Genomic DNA, 17,463 nt, shown 5'->3' with positions numbered 1-17,463 from the left:
ATCCTAAGCAGCAAACCATAACCTTGCCTTAGACACCTTATTTGACCCCCTTTATACAAGATTTGGTGCCACTACAGGACCTCGGTTGCAACAATGTTGTATACGGTTCCAGTTCAAGTCAATACCCCCAAGTCCCTATTGGATACAGGAGGAGTTGACCTGGACTGTGGGTCCCACCAGAGGGGAAGGTCCCTGGCCTGTCCCCCAACCCACTAGGTGGGACACAGAGACTGCAGGGATTGTTCTCCATTCCCCCACATGCTGCCCATTAATGAGGTTAGCTGAGTGAACGGCAGGTTTGAGCCACTAGCAAAAGTGGCCCAACTGAGGGCTCCCGTGAACCTCTGAGGTGAGCAAATCCGCCAATAAGTGCAGGACCCACCAAGGTGAGGAGGAAATTTGTCACACTGGGCAGCAGCATCCTTAAGCATATGTGGCTGTGTAGGGCACCCGAAAATTTGGGGCACCTGTGGGTCTTAGGGTCCACCCTGCCTCCTCTTCCTATCCCTGTTCTGACCCTTCCTGCAGACTCCCACCATGGCTGACTGTTGCAGCCTGGTGAGTCTTCCTCCTGGGCGATCTAGTACTTAAAAGTGAAAAAGCCTCCCAGCCTGCCAGACCTATTAGCACAACACTGAAACTGTTAAAGAGCTATTCAAGTGGTAATGGAGCCATTTAACAGGCATTTGCCAACCCTCAGGTATATACTGTCAGTTTCTGAATTTACCGACAAAATCAGTTGTGCATTACTGTAATATTTTCTCCGAACATGTTAGTCTACAGGACCTTAGTTTAAAATTTTCTTTAAAAATATTTCATTAGTGAGTTGCTGAAGATTATAAAATCACATCTCTAAAAAATCCTTGCATGGATGTTTAGATGCACAAACTGGCTCTCCACTTGGGAGGCAACTCTATTCTCTTCACATGTCAGTATAATAATGCCTGCATCTGAAGAAGTGGGTTTTTTTAACCCCTGAAAGCTTATGCCCCAATAAATCTGTTAGTCTGTATTCACAAAAACAACAGAGAGTCCGGTGGCACCTTAAAGACTAACATGGTTACCCCCTGATACTTGACAGTCTGAGTATTCATCTTTAGCCTGAAATGCTTGGACCTTCAGACATATAGTTTTTTAAATAAATCCTTCAAAAGACCACCCTTATCTAAAATACATATGCGAGCCGTCGGATATGGGGCACCAGTTTAATAATACTGCACAGGGCCCCATAAATCCTCAGGACGGCCCTGTTACTGGGGTTTGGAAGGAGAAGTGGAGACTGATGCTGACAATCTAGCCATGCTTTATTTTGCACCTTCCATATACAAGCACACCCAGATGTGTGCTAAGGATTATGGGCAATTTAGTCCAACGGTCGCTCTCTAGGTACCATGTTTAAGGGAATTCATATCATCATGTGCACATCAGGACTGAGCGACTACTGGATTTTTCGGTTAAAATAAAGAAAAAATATTCCAGTTTGATTAGAACCAACCCCACCAAAAAAAAGTTTTTTTGTCAAAATGGAAAAAAAAAAGTTGATCAAGTCAACTCTAAATGAATTTCTTCTGGGTTTTCATTTTAATTGGCCATTAAAAAGGGGAGCAATGAGGACCCAAGAAAGTAGAGACCAGTCAGCCTAACTTTGGTACCAGGAAAGATACTGGAGCAAATTACTAAACAATGAACTTGTAAGCATCTGGAGGACAATAGGGATATAAAGAATAGCCAGCATGGATTTGTCAAGAACCAATCAAGCCCAACCATCCTGACTTCCTTCCTTGACAGGCTCACTGGCCTAATGGATGGGGAAAAGGAATAGTAAAAGCCGTTTTATGTGGCATTTCATCAACTGGAAAGCTCTATAAACCGGCATTTCTGATCCTCATTGAAATGCCGGTTTATAGTCTGGTTGGCGTGGGGCCGGGAGGGGGTATGGAGCGCAGGCTCTAGAAGGGAGTTTGGGTGCTGGAGGGGACTTGGGGTGTGGGAAGTGGTGCGGGGTGCTGGCTCTGGGAGCCATGCATCTTGGGTGGCTCCCTGCAAGTGGTGACCTGTCCCCACTGCTCCTAGTTGGAGGTGTAGCAGGTGGCTCTGCATGCTGCCCCCGCACCCCACCCCAGGCATTAACAACGCAGCTTCCATTGGCTGGGAACCATGGCCAATGGGAGCTGCGGAGGCAGCGCCTGCAGGCAGAAGCTGTTCACAGAGCCACCTGCCACATGTCCACCTAGAAGCAGATGCGACAGGTCGCCACTTGTGGGGAGCAGCCCAAGGTGAGCGCCTCCTGGATCCAGCACCCTGCACCTCCTCCTGTGCCCCAACCCGCAGCCCCAAGCCACCTTCCACACCCAAACTCCCTCTCAGCGCCTGCGCCCTGCACCCCAACCCCCGCCCTCTTAGGTAACTAGCATTTTTCACTTACTGGCACCTCCCTATTCCCCCAACATGCCGGATAAAACAGCTTTTACTGTAGGTGGGCTATAACTTGATTTGAGTCATGCTTCTGACACAGTCCCACATGACATTCTCATAAGCCAACTAGGGAAGTATGCTCTACATGACATGATTGTAAAAAGTGGGTGCACAACAGGCTGAAAGACCATACTCAAAGTGTAGTTATCAATGGTTCACTCTCGAGCTGGCAGGGTCCTGCAGGGTTCAGTCCTGGGTCTGGTACCATTCAATATTTTCATTAATGAGTTGGATAATGGAGTGGAGTGTATGGTTAAAAAATTTGCAGATGACAGAGGGATTGCAAGCGCTCTGGAGGTCAGAATCAGCACTCAAAGAGACCTTGACAAATTTTGGAGAACTGGTCTGAATTCAACAAGATGAAATTCAAGTGCAAAGTGCTTCATTTGGGAAGAAAAAAAATCAAATGTGCAAACTATACCGTGGGGAAAACTGGCTGGATGATAATACTGCTGAAAAGGATCTCTGGCTTATATGGGTCAACAATGATGCAGCTGCTATAGAGGCTAATATCATTCTGGGGTGTGTTAACAGAAGTGTTGTACTGAAGCCATGGGCGGTAATTGTCCTGCTCTACTCAGCACTGATGAGGCCTCAGCTGGAGTACTGTATGCAGTTCTGGGCGACACACTTTAGAAAAGCTGTGGACAAATTGGAGAGAGTCCAGAGAAGAGCAACAGAAATGATAAAAGGTTTAGAAAACCTCACCTATGAGAAAAGGTTAAAAAAGTATGTTCAACCTTGAGGGAAGAAACTGAGGGGGGGCCTGATAACAGTTTCGAGATATGTTAAGGGCTGTTATAAAGAAGGTGGTGATCAATTGTTCTCCATGTCTACTGAAGATAGAACAAGAAGGCATGGGCTTAGTCTGCAGCAAGGGAGATTTTGGTTAGATAGTTTTTCCTCATAACTATTTATGAGTAATTAAGCTCTAGAATAGGCTTCCAAGGGAGGTTGTGGAATCTCCATTACTGGAAGCTTTTAAGAACAGGTTGGGTAAACACCTGGCAGGGATGGTCTTGGTTTACTAGGCCCTGTGACAGCTTAGGGGCTGAACATGATGACTTAGAACGGTAGGGCTAGAAGGGACATCAATGTTTGTGGGTGTTTCCCCCCCCTTTTGGGGCATTTCCCTCTTCCCCACCCAAATGTCAATTTGAAACCCCGTTTTGAATCAAAACATTGAAATGTTTCAGAGTTCTTGAAATTCAACATAATTTTGGGGACCCCCAAAGTGCTTTTTTGATGAAAAATCTTCACCCATCTCTAGTACACATAGTGCGACACATTAAAATATGTGCGTAGGAATGGCCAGAATTAGGGCATCACCCTGAGCCCCAACCCACGATTAGGGTCTCATTGTGCCATATGCTGCACACACATACAGCAGGATAAAGCCCCTGCCCAGCAGAGATTACAGCCTCACTAGACAAGGGGTGAGAAGAGGAAATAGAAGTGAACAGACTTGCTCAAGGTCACAGAGCAGGCAAAACCGGGACACAACCTAGACCTTCTGCCGCCCACACCAGTGCTCTATCTATTGGTCCACGCTGCCACTGAGCACTTACATATTATATATCATTCTGGCCTTTCAACTTGCTTATGTGCATGCAAGGCTCCAAATATGGTAGACACATGCTTATCCCCAGCCACAAATCTGACCCTGCAAGGAGAGCCTGAGATGGACACTGGTAGCATAGAGTCAGCTACACCAGCTTTATACTGCGCAGGGGATGACCAGATATCCCCGCTGTCCTGACAGAGCAACTCTCCCTCCTGCTTGCACCACCAAGGGGGCAGAGGAGTGGTGAGCATCTAGCCCCGTTTTTAATCGCAGAATATGCAGGGCCACACTCTGTTCTCACTCAATCCAGGGACTCCACTGGAGTAGCACTGGTATAACATCCCCAAAAGCAAGAGCAGAATCAGGCCCTGCCCCAAAGAGCAAGTGGCTTTCATTGAAAAGTGCAACCAACGGTTCCTGGCTTGTGGAATTGAATGTGTAAATGAACCAGCAGTAAAGGAAAATTGGTAGCGTGTTGCACCCCACAGCTAAGGTGACCAGATAGCAAATGTGAAAACATGGGGGTGGGGGGAGGGGAATCACAGGGTCCTGTATAAGACAAAGCCTCTAATATTGGGATGGTCCTGATAATATCAGGACATCTGGTCACCCTACCCATGCCAGAGTGCTAGCTGTGGCTCAAATGGAAAGTTATGACAGTGTTTGGGGAACTTGAACCCCCTTGTCCAGTAAGAATGTCACTTCCTTCTAACCTCAGCTAAGGTTCAAACCAGCAGCCTGTAGCTGTTCAGTCGGCCGATCCAACCAGGTCCATCTCTGAATGCTTTCCAAGCAGTACAGCCCCAGCCAAGCCACGCTAAAATGACGGCTCCCTTGAACTCCATCTTCTGAGTCAGTATTTGACACGTGGGGGAAAAAAACAAATCAGAACAGAAACCGAATGTACATCGCCACTCTTAATTACTCTGTCAGGACACACATATGTTAATGAACTAATTCTGTTGATACTCAACTACTGCAGTTACTATAAGTACCTCCTGTCCCCGTCCCCCCCGTCTACACAGCTGTTCTGAGCACGGTAGCACACATGCACTATGAGCCCAAGTCTGTAGACCTGGGCTCAGACTTGCTGCTGTGGGTTATCAAATGCAGCAAAGACATGCCCGAGATGTTCCACCGCGCTCTTCAACGTACTCCCATTTCAAATGGCAGCAGATCAATGGGCTCTATGGAACATTTACTGCACAGGAGCAGGGTCCACGCGGCGACTTCATGTGAAGAAATCCAGGCTGTGAACACACAGTGCACAAACACGCTGCACACAAAGTCTCCATGCAGACAAGCACATGCACTGACGTGCGTTTTTGCGGGTGGGTGCTTTCTGACTTTTGCTTTCACTGTGCACCATGTACATATTCCTGCCACCTGCTGGTGGCTTGTGGATGCTGAGCACCCCCGATTTCTTTTAGGTGGTTGCTTGAGTCCCAGAGCACCCACGGAGCTGGCACCTATTCATCCTTCCTCTAAGCTGCATGGTCTCCAATTTTCCCCCTGACTTACCCCAAGAAACAATAAACCTCAGCTGTTCATCTGAAGCCTGATGGTTTCCCAGCCCTTTTTCTAAAAGCCTCGTTTACTCTAGCAATTCGAATCAGTTTCCTTTAAATATATTTTTATTGCACTGCAGGACAATTATAGCATCAGTATTGTGTCAGGTGTACAATCCAAAGCTTGAATGCCTGTGTTGGTGGGTTTGGTGGGTTTTTTTATTTTTTTTTTTTTAAGAAAACAAGCTTCTGTTGCAGAAATTACAAATCTCCCATTATACTGCTGTTAACACTGATATAGTAGATATAGGAAACCGCAAGTGTGTTTTTGTTACACTTATTCTGTCACTACCATAAATCCTCCTTTGGAATTGAACAGCGCATGGAAATTTGCTTGCTGATTAATTACCCGTAGAGGAAGATAAGAGCTGCTAGGTTGTCATTGGCGACAGCAGAATAAAAGTGATCACTCACATTTGAAACATTCCTGCAACATTCTATACACCTTACCAGTGCTTAATAATCAGAGTCCTCACATGAGGAGGAGCTGTTTAGGGTTACAGAATAGGCACTGGAAAGCATTCAGATGGGCACCACAGTTATTGATTATTTGTATCACAGCTGAGATTGGGTCCCATTGTGCTAGGCACTTTATACACACAGTGAGACACAGTGCCTAGGCCAAAGAGCTTAGCGTCTAAATAGCAGAAGCTCTAGGCACAGAGATTAAGTGATTTACCTGGACTCACATAGGAAGGTCGTCGTCAAGTTGGGGTGTAAACCTCAGTCTCCTGAGTCCAAGCCCAGAACCTTTTCCACACGTCCATGGTTGTTTTCTAAGACAGAGGAGGCTGTTCCCCTTTGGAAGGAGAAAGGTTTGGATTTCTGATGCTGGGCTGTGCCGGCATTCATGAAGGTTGCATAACTCATGTGCAGTGAAATAATGAGTGACTTATGCAGCTCATCCCAAACGCCTGCCAATAAAATCTTTATGCCACAGCATCATGTATTTTCGTGATGCCATATTATAGAGCAAAGTTATTTCCAATCATTTTTCAGAAACGTTTTATTGTGACCATTTCTCATAGTCCTTCTCACTCTGCCTTTATAACCTTTCATACTACACACAGGCCTCAGAGGACAGAACTACTGGAATAATTTAAAAATCCTCTTAAAATAGATATCTACAAGTTATTCCTTTACATCGGGGTAACCTGATATCGAATGTCTCCCCAGCGCGAGAAAGAAATACCAGTTATTACTTTTGTACCATTGCCTAGAAGACCCATTCAGGGATGAGGAGGACCCTGTTATGGTAAGTGTTATACACGCATATAACGAAATGATGGTCCTAAGCATATGAGAAGAGGTAAGAGGTGAAGAATAGTAACAAACAGGAGAGGACAAGGAAATAGCGATATGCCTGAGTGTGGTATAATGAGTATCAATCAAAGCACACCATCTCCCTTTATAAACGTGGGCCATGCACTAGTATGTGCACTAGTATGTGCTTTTAAATTTGAAGGCTACCTTTTGCTTGTGTGGGGGATGCTCAAATCCTTAATTAGTAACGTATCTATTTCAAATCCTGATGGGTCTAGTCCTGGTGAGATGTTTGACTTTAGTGACTTCTAGATATTAGATCAGGATTAATTTTCTGGGCGGAAAGGATACAGTTTTGTGGTACTTAAATTAAAAATCCAACAACTGGGACCAAGAGGAGCCATAAGGTCTTCAGCAAAGGATGATGCCTGGACTGATGTCTTATTAGATATTCACAAAAGACAGGAGCTGGTCAGGAGTTTTCCATTAGAAACAACAAAAAGTGAAGTTTCCACAAAACTAAAATTTTCTGTGGGAAAATTCCAATTTTGTTGGCAATGTTGATTTGCCATCAGGCAATGGAAGTTCCCATGTTCCCTGGGTTGCTCAACTCTTCTCCAACCTGTGATCAGATTTTTTTTTTAAGAATTCAAAATTTCAAAATAGGCAAATTCCATATTTTCCCCTACCCCACAAGATCATATAGATCCCAGAAGTGTGAAAAGCCATCAGTGGAACAGTACTGCTCCTTCATGTTGAATTACACCGAGCCTCGGGACCAGTGGGTGCTGCTTTCTTTTCTTTTACACTAGGACAATGTTTCAAATTTTAATGGCAGCCACAATAAAAAAAAACACTTTTTAAAAATGATGCAAAACAAAAAGACCCAACCCTCGGTATGCCCTAACTCAATCACATATGGAAAGTGACCACAACATATTTGAATGATCCATTTATTTTAGCCAGTGACATTGCCAAGCACTGTCAGCTTATTCCATAGAATTGATTTAAAATGAGCCATTCTTACTTTCCCTATTGGTATCAGATAAACAGAATCCACATTGGAAACCACCGTCCTTGTACTGATGTGGAGAGACAACCATGCAATGCAGGAAGCTCTGGAGAGACAGAATGCCACTCTGAGTGTAGGCAAAATTCAAATGATTTTGAATATAAAGTTGGAGGTGCCGTTTCCACAGGAGCTTCTCCATCTGGGGCAGTACGACTCCAGTGACAACATTTATCCACTGTGGGTCATGCTTAGATCTGGTTGGAAATTTTTTGATAAAATATTTTTCCTACTGAAAAAAACATTTGTCAAACCCAAAAGAGTTTGCAAACCAGGGGTGCTTTGCTGAATCTCAAAGCAGTATTGAAAAAAGTTTCAAAATTATAAGATGTTTGGTTTTTGACATTGGAAAAACATTTTAAAAAATTTTGAAACTGCATGAAACAACTTGGTTTAGAAATTTAAGCTCATTAGACTAAAAAAAAGTTAAAAGAGTCAAAAATCAAACCAGAAGGTTTCAATCGATCTGAACTGGGGCTGGGAGATCGGGGGTAAGGAGAAAATTCTTCAGTTTGTGAAGTTTGATCAAGATTTCAATTTTTCACCTCAGGAAAAATATTCAAACCTTTGAAAATTTTCACAGGAAGGGGAAAAGACTTTATTATTGAGCTGGAATCATTATCTCATCCCATTTCATGAGCTAAATTAGAGTAGGGCTTAGTACATATTTGTATGAGTAGAACCCACACACTTCAGAAGATGGTGTGTGTTGCACATACTGCTCGCTGGGGTTTTGTTGTCCAGACAACACATAAAACCCAGATTCTGACCAACAACTGTGAATATTAAAGACAGAGGGCATTATTCCCAGTAGCCCAGCAAGATTCCTGTTTGCGTAATTAGAGGAGTTTGAACTGTCCAGTGCAAATCACAGGCAAATCACACAGCTGGTGTGAATTGGCATAGTGCTATTGAAGAGAAAGGAGCTGTGGCATAGTAGCCCCAGTGGTGGGTAATGTACCAATCTGGACTGTTGGCTTTGGCAGTTTCCAATTCTCGATTTACCATGCATGGTGTGTGGTCAGTCACACGACTTTGTGCTCCTTAGTTGGGCAATACAGGAGAATGAGAAGGAGCAAATGGCACCTTTATGGGATGAATTATCCACCAAGACAGCATGCCTTTCAGTTGGTGAAACCTGTGACTTGCAAATGTTTTCGTGAATCTCTGATTACAAATCCCGGAATATTCGTGAACATGATCAAAGAAAAACAAACCTGGTGCTGTCATTTATGAAACTATTTTGCTTTTCAACAAGCTGCCATAACAATATTCTGCCTGGAGACATTTCCCCTGCAGTTTCACTTGGCGATGCTAATCTTCATTTTACCCTAAATTGTTTTGTAATGTTACTGTTCTAAGACAAACATCTGCCTTAATCCACCCCAGAACTGGTTGTAGTGCAGGGGTGGGTGACATATCTCCTCTGTTTTCAGTTTATAAAGCATTTGGGGATCACTTGAGAGGACCAGCTAAAGACACTGTATTATTAGTAGCACTACTTTGGGCTAAGCAGCTTCATTCTGTCCCAACCCAAGGGCTAGATTGTGACATTAGACCCAGCCCTGATCATACGGCATTGAGTAACACTGGCCCAGGAGACACTGTGATTCAGAGACACTCGGCTGAGTCAGAATACTCAGGAAATGAGGATATGGAGGTAGATATTACCATATCTGAGGTAGAAGCAAAACTGAAACAGCTTAATGGGACTAAATCGGGGGGCCCAGATAATCTTCATCCAAGAATATTAAAGGAATTGACACCTGAAATTGCAAGCCCATTAGCAAGAATTTTTAATGAATCTGTAAACTCTGGAGTAGTACCGAATGATTGGAGAATTGCTAATATAGTTCCTATTTTTAAGAAAGGAAAAAAAAGTGATCCGGGTAACTACAGGCCAGTTAGTTTGACATCTGTAGTATGCAAGGTCCTGGAAAAAATTTTGAAGGAGAAATTAGTTAAGGACATTGAAGTCAATGGTAAATGGGACAAAATACAACATGGTTTTACAAAAGGTAGATTGTGCCAAACCAACCTAATCTCCTTTTTTGAAAAAGTAACAGATTTTTTAGATAAAGGAAATGCAGTGGATCTAATTTACCTAGATTTCAGTAAGGCATTTGATACCATGCCACATGGGGAATTATTAGTTAAATTGGAGAAGATGGGGATCAATATGAACATCAAAAGATGGATAAGGAATTGGTTAAAGGGGAGACTGCAACGGGTCCTACTGAAAGTTGAACTTTCAGGCTGGAGGGAGGTTACCAGTGGAGTTCCTCAGGGATCGGTTTTGGGACCAATCTCATTTAATCTTTTTATTACTGACCTTGGCACAAAAAGTGGGAGTGTGCTAATAAAGTTTGCAGGTGATACAAAGCTGGGAGGTATTGCCAATTCAGAGAAGGATCGGGATATTATACAGGAGGATCTGGATGACCTTGTAAACTGGAGTAATAGTAATAGGATGAAATTTAATAGTGAGAAGTGTAAGGTTATGCATTTAGGGATTAATAACAAGGATTTTAGTTATAAGTTGGGGACGCATCAATTAAAAGTAACGGAAGAGGAGAAGGACCTTGGAGTATTGGTTGATCATAGGATGACTATGAGCTGCCAGTGTGATATGGCTGTGAAAAAAGCTAATGCGGTTTTGGGATGCATCAGGAGAGGCATTTCCAGTAGGGATAAGGAGGTTTTAGTACCATTATACAAGGCACTGGTGAGACCTCACCTAGAATACTGTGTGCAGTTCTGGTCTCCCATGTTTAAAAAGGATGAATTCAAACTGGAGCAGGTACAGAGAAGGGCTACTAGGATGATCCGAGGAATGGAAAACTTGTCTTATGAAAGGAGACTTAAGGAGCTTGGCTTGTTTAGCCTAACCAAAAGAAGGTTGAGGGGAGATATGATTGCTCTCTATAAATATATCAGAGCGATAAATACAGGAGAGGGAGAGGAATTATTTAAGCTCAGCACCAATGTGGACACAAGAACAAATGGGTATAAACTGGCCACCAGGAAGTTTAGACTTGAAATCAGATGAAGGTTTTTAACCATCAGAGGAGTGAAGTTTTGGAATAGCCTTCCAAGGGAAGCATTGGGGGCAAAAGATCTATCTGGTTTTAAGATTCTGCTTGATAAGTTTATGGAGGAGATGGTATGATGGGATAATGGGATTTTGGTAAGTAATTGATCTTTAAATATTCAGGGTAAATAGGACTAATCCCCTGAGATGGGATATTAGATGGATGGGATCTGAGTTACCCAGGAAAGAATTTTCTGTAGTATCTGGCTGGTGAATCTTGCCCATATGCTCAGGGTTTAGCTGATCGCCATATTTGGGGTCAGGAAGGAATTTTCCTCCAGGGCAGATTGGAGAGGCCCTGGAGGTTTTTCACCTTCCTCTGTAGCATGGGGCATGGTTGACTTGAGGGAGGCTTCTCTGCTCCTTGAAGTCTTTAAACCATGATTTAAGGACTTCAATAGCTCAGACATAGGTGAGGTTTTTCATAGGAGTGGGTGGGTGAGATTCTGTGGCCTGCGCTGTGCAGGAGGTCGGACTAGATGATCAGAATGGTCCCTTCTGACCTTAGTATCTATGAATCTATGAATACCTGCACTGCTTCTTCCTTATTGCTGGAGATCTATACCAGTGATAAATTACTGCCCCATCCCTTGACCATGCTGTATCAGCTATATTGGCTAGCATGCAGGGAGATGGAGCCCATCCACCTGCTCTGGGAAACAAGCAAGCAGGGAAGGAATCTGAGTAGTCCATACAGGCATGTCAGGGGACAGGCGAGGAGTTTTGCTTCCTTGCGCAGACAGGTGGTCCAAGCTCTCCATTAATAACCAAACCCACCAGCAGAAACGAGAGAAAAGATTTCCAAAGCTAATCTGATCTGAAATTAAAGTGAACCCTGCAAAGAGGGCCTTAGCCTTATTTTTGGTAAGTGAAACTTTAAGGTTCTTTTAAACAAGTGATATGTCTCTCTTAAGGACAATTGCTTCTGGCACGAAGCAAAGCTTTTATTCCGTTTTTAAACTTTAACGGTAGTTAAAAAGTAATAATGCGTCATTATGGCATGGATTATGGTGATTAAATATTTAAAGGAATTGAATACATCTACCCTGTAACAGAGGTAGGACTTGTGAAGGCTGATGTCTGTCATGGGAATGGAACATTTTCCTTTGGAAACAGACCAAACATAAAAGCACCCCCCCCCACCATCGCTCCTGCCTATCACTGTCTAGGTACTCAGTGGAGTATGTGAGCACCTCCATTGCCATAAAACAGCATCAGACCCAGCAGTAGCATTTGATTTATGATCTATGTGTGTCTAGTAGAGTACCTTTCTCTAGAAGGAAATAGAGTGGCTGTAGCATGCACCAGGAGTCAAGTGTGGTGCCTATAAAGCCAAGCATTGCTAAAGTATTGGCAACGTTTGTCTGCTCTCAGTTCTAGCTTAAGCTCAATGGTGATGTGATTTCTTCTGAAGCAGTGATCCATCAGGTCCAACGGTCTGGTCTCCTTTCTCAGATAGTGACCGATCCATGACAGTCATTATATACCCTGGAGCCCCCAAGTGGCACTGTGGGAGAAGTCTTCCTAAACCAATTGGCTATCACCTTATCCTCCAAAGCAGGAGGATCAATGCCCTTTGTAATTTTATCCTAACTGATGTAACTACAAGAACTGGCAGGTTTTCAAGAGTGAAGAGGAAAAGGAAGCGAAGTCCATCTGAGAGGCTGGACAGTCAACAGCTGATTTAGGATGTTGCAGTGGGGCTGGGACCACAAAGGGCTAAGGATGTAAGTCACCTAACTCCCATGGAGGGGGGGAGAAGGGAGGATTTTACATTTCTTCACTTATTTCAGACTCTGTCTGCAGCAGACTGTGGCCAAGCATTATTTGTATTACCAGAGCACCTATGGGCCCCATTCCTGGGACCCACTCTGCTAGGTACTCTCCAAACACAGAACAGAGACAATCCCTTCTCTAGAATGCTTCCTACCTTGGTTCACTTTTGCAAGTGTCTCTATACAACCGTAAGAACTAAGAAGTTCCCGTTATAATTGAGAGTTAGGCATCCACACGGTATAGGCAGCTTTGAAAATCTTCACCTGATTTTTTTTTTATTATTTAAATTAGAGCATAGATTTTGCAGATGCTAATGAAGGCCATAGAGAGTGGGAGGAAAGGATTCTGTAGCTGGATACTTTCTGCATGGAGAGTATCTGTGAAATATCCAGGGCGCTGTCCATGTGTGAAATATAATGTGTTGGATTAAACAGCTCCATGTACACAGAGCCCTGTGTCTATCCGCATCCGATCCACAATCCGCAAAAATTGCCTGGTGCCCTTGGCAGTGATGCAGGGTTGTGCCAAGTCCCCGACCCCCAACTGCCCCACACTTCTCCCCAGAGAGCTCCTAGCCCACCGCCTACTCTGCCCCGCCGTACCTCATTCCCCCCTCCGGGAAGGATGGCTGCGCTCCTGGGCCCTCATGTGCAGTGCTGCACTACCTTCCTGGGTGCGTGGGCAGGTGCTCAGACACCCCTAGGCAGCTGCGGGGACAGTAATGCATGCAGACCCGGCCCAGGCAGAGAGCGGCAATAACTACTCTCCCTCATAGCACGGGCCCTTGCTGCCTGCTATTTTAAATGACACACCACCTCTTTTAAAATGCCGCTCTATCCAAGAAAGCTGGGGACTACAACTCCCAGAATGCCCAGTGGGCTATCCCCGCTGCTGGTCAATTCTGAGAGCTGAGTTGGATGGAGTCTGGGGGCAGCTGTTCCGTTCTGGTAAGTCTGTTATGGTCAGGGCCCTGTCCAGATACAAAATTTGTATCCGCATCTGAGCTACTATCTGTAAAAATGGTCCACAGATATAAAGCAGATACCCGTGGATTTGCAGAGTGCTACCTATACAAGTCTGGCACACTACCTGATTTAGCAAGTAGGGCTGTCAGAAGCTCTGGCAATGTTTCAAGCACATCCTGACCTTCCATCCATTCCTATGTGAATGCATCCGATGAAGTGAGCTGTAGCTCATGAAAGCTTATGCTCAAATAAATTTGTTAGTTTCTAAGGTGCCACAAGTCCTCCTTTTCTTTCAATCAGAGATCGAGTCTCATCAATTTTCATGCAATTTTTCTCCTCATTACTAAAAAGACATTCCCAGCTGACTGAAGACATGAGAGAGTGTTTTGCTATTAAAAAGGGAGATTTGACTTGTTTTATATTTTGTGACTTTAGAGTTCCTTTTACATTCAGGGCTTTTCATGCCGAACTCCAGAAAATGCACCGCATCACAAAACAAACTTTATAACCTCCAATTCAAAGCTGTTTCTGGATCAGCACAGGGCAGGCTTTGAAACCCATTTCTTCCCCTCTTCCCCTTCATGCTAATCAGCTCCCAAGTTTCCATTCCTGCTAATTTTATGGAGCTTTGCCTGCAATAAACGAGAGCGAATCACTCATTAATGTTTGAGTAACCAAATGTCTTTCTGGGTAAGGAACATTTCAGGAAACCGGCACAACACGGTCAAAAGACGAATCTGGGAATTTAAATTCAGAACTCTGCCGGACACTAAAAACAATGGATTTTACAGAGACACTGGTTTTATGCCCTTTACAACAATTTGTAACACACCCTGTTGCTTACTAACCTTTTATTGTGGTACAACTTGCAGAGGTGTTAATTGCCCTCTTCATTTTAAATGGTGACCTACAATCTGTTAACCCTTTATGCTTAACAATCCGCCCCCTTCCCCCTGCATATAGCTTGGATGCTCTGGTTACCTCCTCCAGACCTGAGGGAACAGCTCTGCGAAGCTTGAAATCTTGTCCCATCCACCAATAGAAATTGGTGCAATAATAGATATCACCTCACCCACCTGGTGTCTCTCATATCCTGGGACAAACATCGCTACATTTCAGATGATCTTAGACAAAACAAAAACCACCAACCAAAAGCTGCAGAGCTCAAACTGGTGTTTTGTAAAAGCAGCTGTGTAGGGGTCTCACAGACAGACCCACACGCCTTTGTCAGCACTAGGATCCTTGGACAAGAGTGTCCTACCCATCAGTGCAGCTCTGCTGACAGTGACAACATGGAATGCCAGTGCAGGAGTCTTGGCTACATTAATGTTCCCCCCATTGCTGCCACCCATATGCTAAAAATAGTTCCCCCTAACATAGGCAACGCTAGAGGGACAAGTTCAACTTTGGTGTAAATCCGTTGATTTCAACTGAATTCAATGCCACCAATCAATGTGGCCTTTGCACTTACGGTTAAATGTCTGATGCTGAAACCATGGCGGCTCTGGGTGCTCAACACCTCAGTGGATTGGAATGTAAGCTACTTGACCTTGAAACTGGTATGCCCGATATTGCACACTCATGCCCAGGGCTCCATATGCAGCACAAACAGTTTCCAGATAGAGGGACACAAAATTATTACAGCTCTGTTGAAACCTTAGCTTACAAGTTCCTGCAGCCCTTGGACCTGAGAGTGGTCAGGACCTTGAGGGTTACAAGCACAGAATCATTGGCTGGCGTGCTCATTCGCAGGTGATTCTTGCACCTAACTTTGTCTTCACTGAAGTTGTTTTAGACTAACGCAGAGACAAGATCATGAATGGGGGAAGTGTTACTGGGCTTTTTATTTTATAACCACATGCAAACAGAAGCATGAGGAAAAGAAAAAGAATGTGATGTAACCAGTGCTGGGATGGGGAACACGGGGCATCTGTTGTATGAACATCCTGCCAGCCTGACAGAGTGTACACACTATCCTTATAACTGGACTAGTCAGTTTGTGATTAAAGTTGGGCAATTTTTTTTCCAGACAAAATAGTGTTTTTTTTCTTTTCCAACAAATAAAGATTTTGGGTTGCCCAAAACTATTTGTGAATTGGACACTGATTCCCTGATTAGTTTTGGCCATGAGGTATTTTTTTCGGGCTAGATTCCCAAAGGGACCTAGGCACCATTTACAAAGCCAGAGGAGCCACACATGACAGCCCCAAGTTCAGTGCACTGTCCCAGGATGTGGGAGAACCAGGGTCAAGTCCCCACTCTGACTTGAGAAGGGATTTAACCTCGGGTGGGCTAGAAGGGATTCTAGTGTGGAAGCGTCTCCTGCTGAAGTTGTTCAACTTTGTATAGTTACATTTTCATTGGAAGCTGGGTGGCCCAGTTCCCAGGTGAGTCCCCTAACCACTAGGCTATCATGTCATTCTCTGGGGTCCAATGAAAGGTTAAGTATATATACACAATGGAACAACTTTAGTAGGAGAGGTTATCCAGCTCAGAATAGCCCAAAGGTTGGGCATTCCCCTGCCACGTGGCAGCCCCAAGTTCAAACCCCTGTTTGAATCAAGCAGAGTGGGAACTTGAACGCGGGTTTCCCACTCCCCTGGGTGAGTACTATAATCATGGGGCTATAGGGTACAATGGGGCTGGGGTACCAGGTCCTTCTTTGGTGGTTTTGCAAAAGGTATTTCCAAGTTTCCTTTGCTTTTTATAAAAATCTCCCATTATCCAGTTTTTGATCCACTGGAAAAAAATACCCGTTTTGGGTCAAACAATATATTTTTTGTTTTGGTTTAGCCAGCAAAACCTTCCCCCCCCCCCAGTGATTTGCACAGCTTTGTTTTTTGAGGACAATTTTGTGCAAATACTAGATCCAGTAGATACTGTCCTTTTTTTGATTTGTTAAGCTTTGGGAAGCTGGTTCCTTGATTATTTCTTTCCTTCTTCAGGTTCATACAAACATGTGGGGGAACCCAACCTATGTCTAGGGCAGGGGTCGGCAACCTTTCAGAAGTGGTGTGCCGAGTCTTCATTTATTCACTTTAATTTAAGGTTTTGGTTGCCAGTAATACATGTTAACGTTTTTTTAGAAGGTCTCTTGCTATAAGTTTATATATTATATAACTAAACTATTGTTGTATGTAAAGTAAACAAAGTTTTAAAAATGTTTAAGAAGCTTCATTTAAAATTAAATTAAAATGCTGATCTTACGCCGCTGCCCGCTCACCCCGCTGCTGGTCTGGGGTTCCATTCACCTAGGCCGGCAGCAGGCTGAGCGGGGCTTGCGGCCGGGACCCCGGCTGGCAAGGGGCGGGCATCCAGAACCCCAGACCGGCAGGGGGCTGAGCGGGTTCCATCCACCGGCTCCTGCCAGCCGGGGTCCCGGCTGCTGGACCCGCTCAGCCCGCTGCCGGTCTGGGGTCCCGGCCCTGCCCACATAGAGCGGGTACCTACCTTCTCCCTGGTTCTGGCCATTCTCTTCCTCTCTCTCTCTGCACTGAGCTGAGGGTGGGAATGCACTGAGTACAGGGCTGGGGGTGAAGGAGCAGGCTGGGGGTTGGGGTGTAGGGTCTGGCCAGGAAATAGAATGAGGGAGGGGGCTCAGGGTTGGGGCAGGAGGTTTGGGTGTGGAGTGCTTACCTGGGCAGCTCCCATTTGGTGCGAGGGGTGCAGGTGGGAATGTGGGGGGGGGTTCA

The sequence above is a fragment of the Dermochelys coriacea genome, chromosome 7 (assembly GCF_009764565.3).
Source record: "Dermochelys coriacea isolate rDerCor1 chromosome 7, rDerCor1.pri.v4, whole genome shotgun sequence".
In the NCBI taxonomy this organism is placed as follows: Eukaryota; Metazoa; Chordata; order Testudines; family Dermochelyidae; genus Dermochelys; species Dermochelys coriacea.
This window is presented reverse-complemented; position numbering follows the sequence as displayed.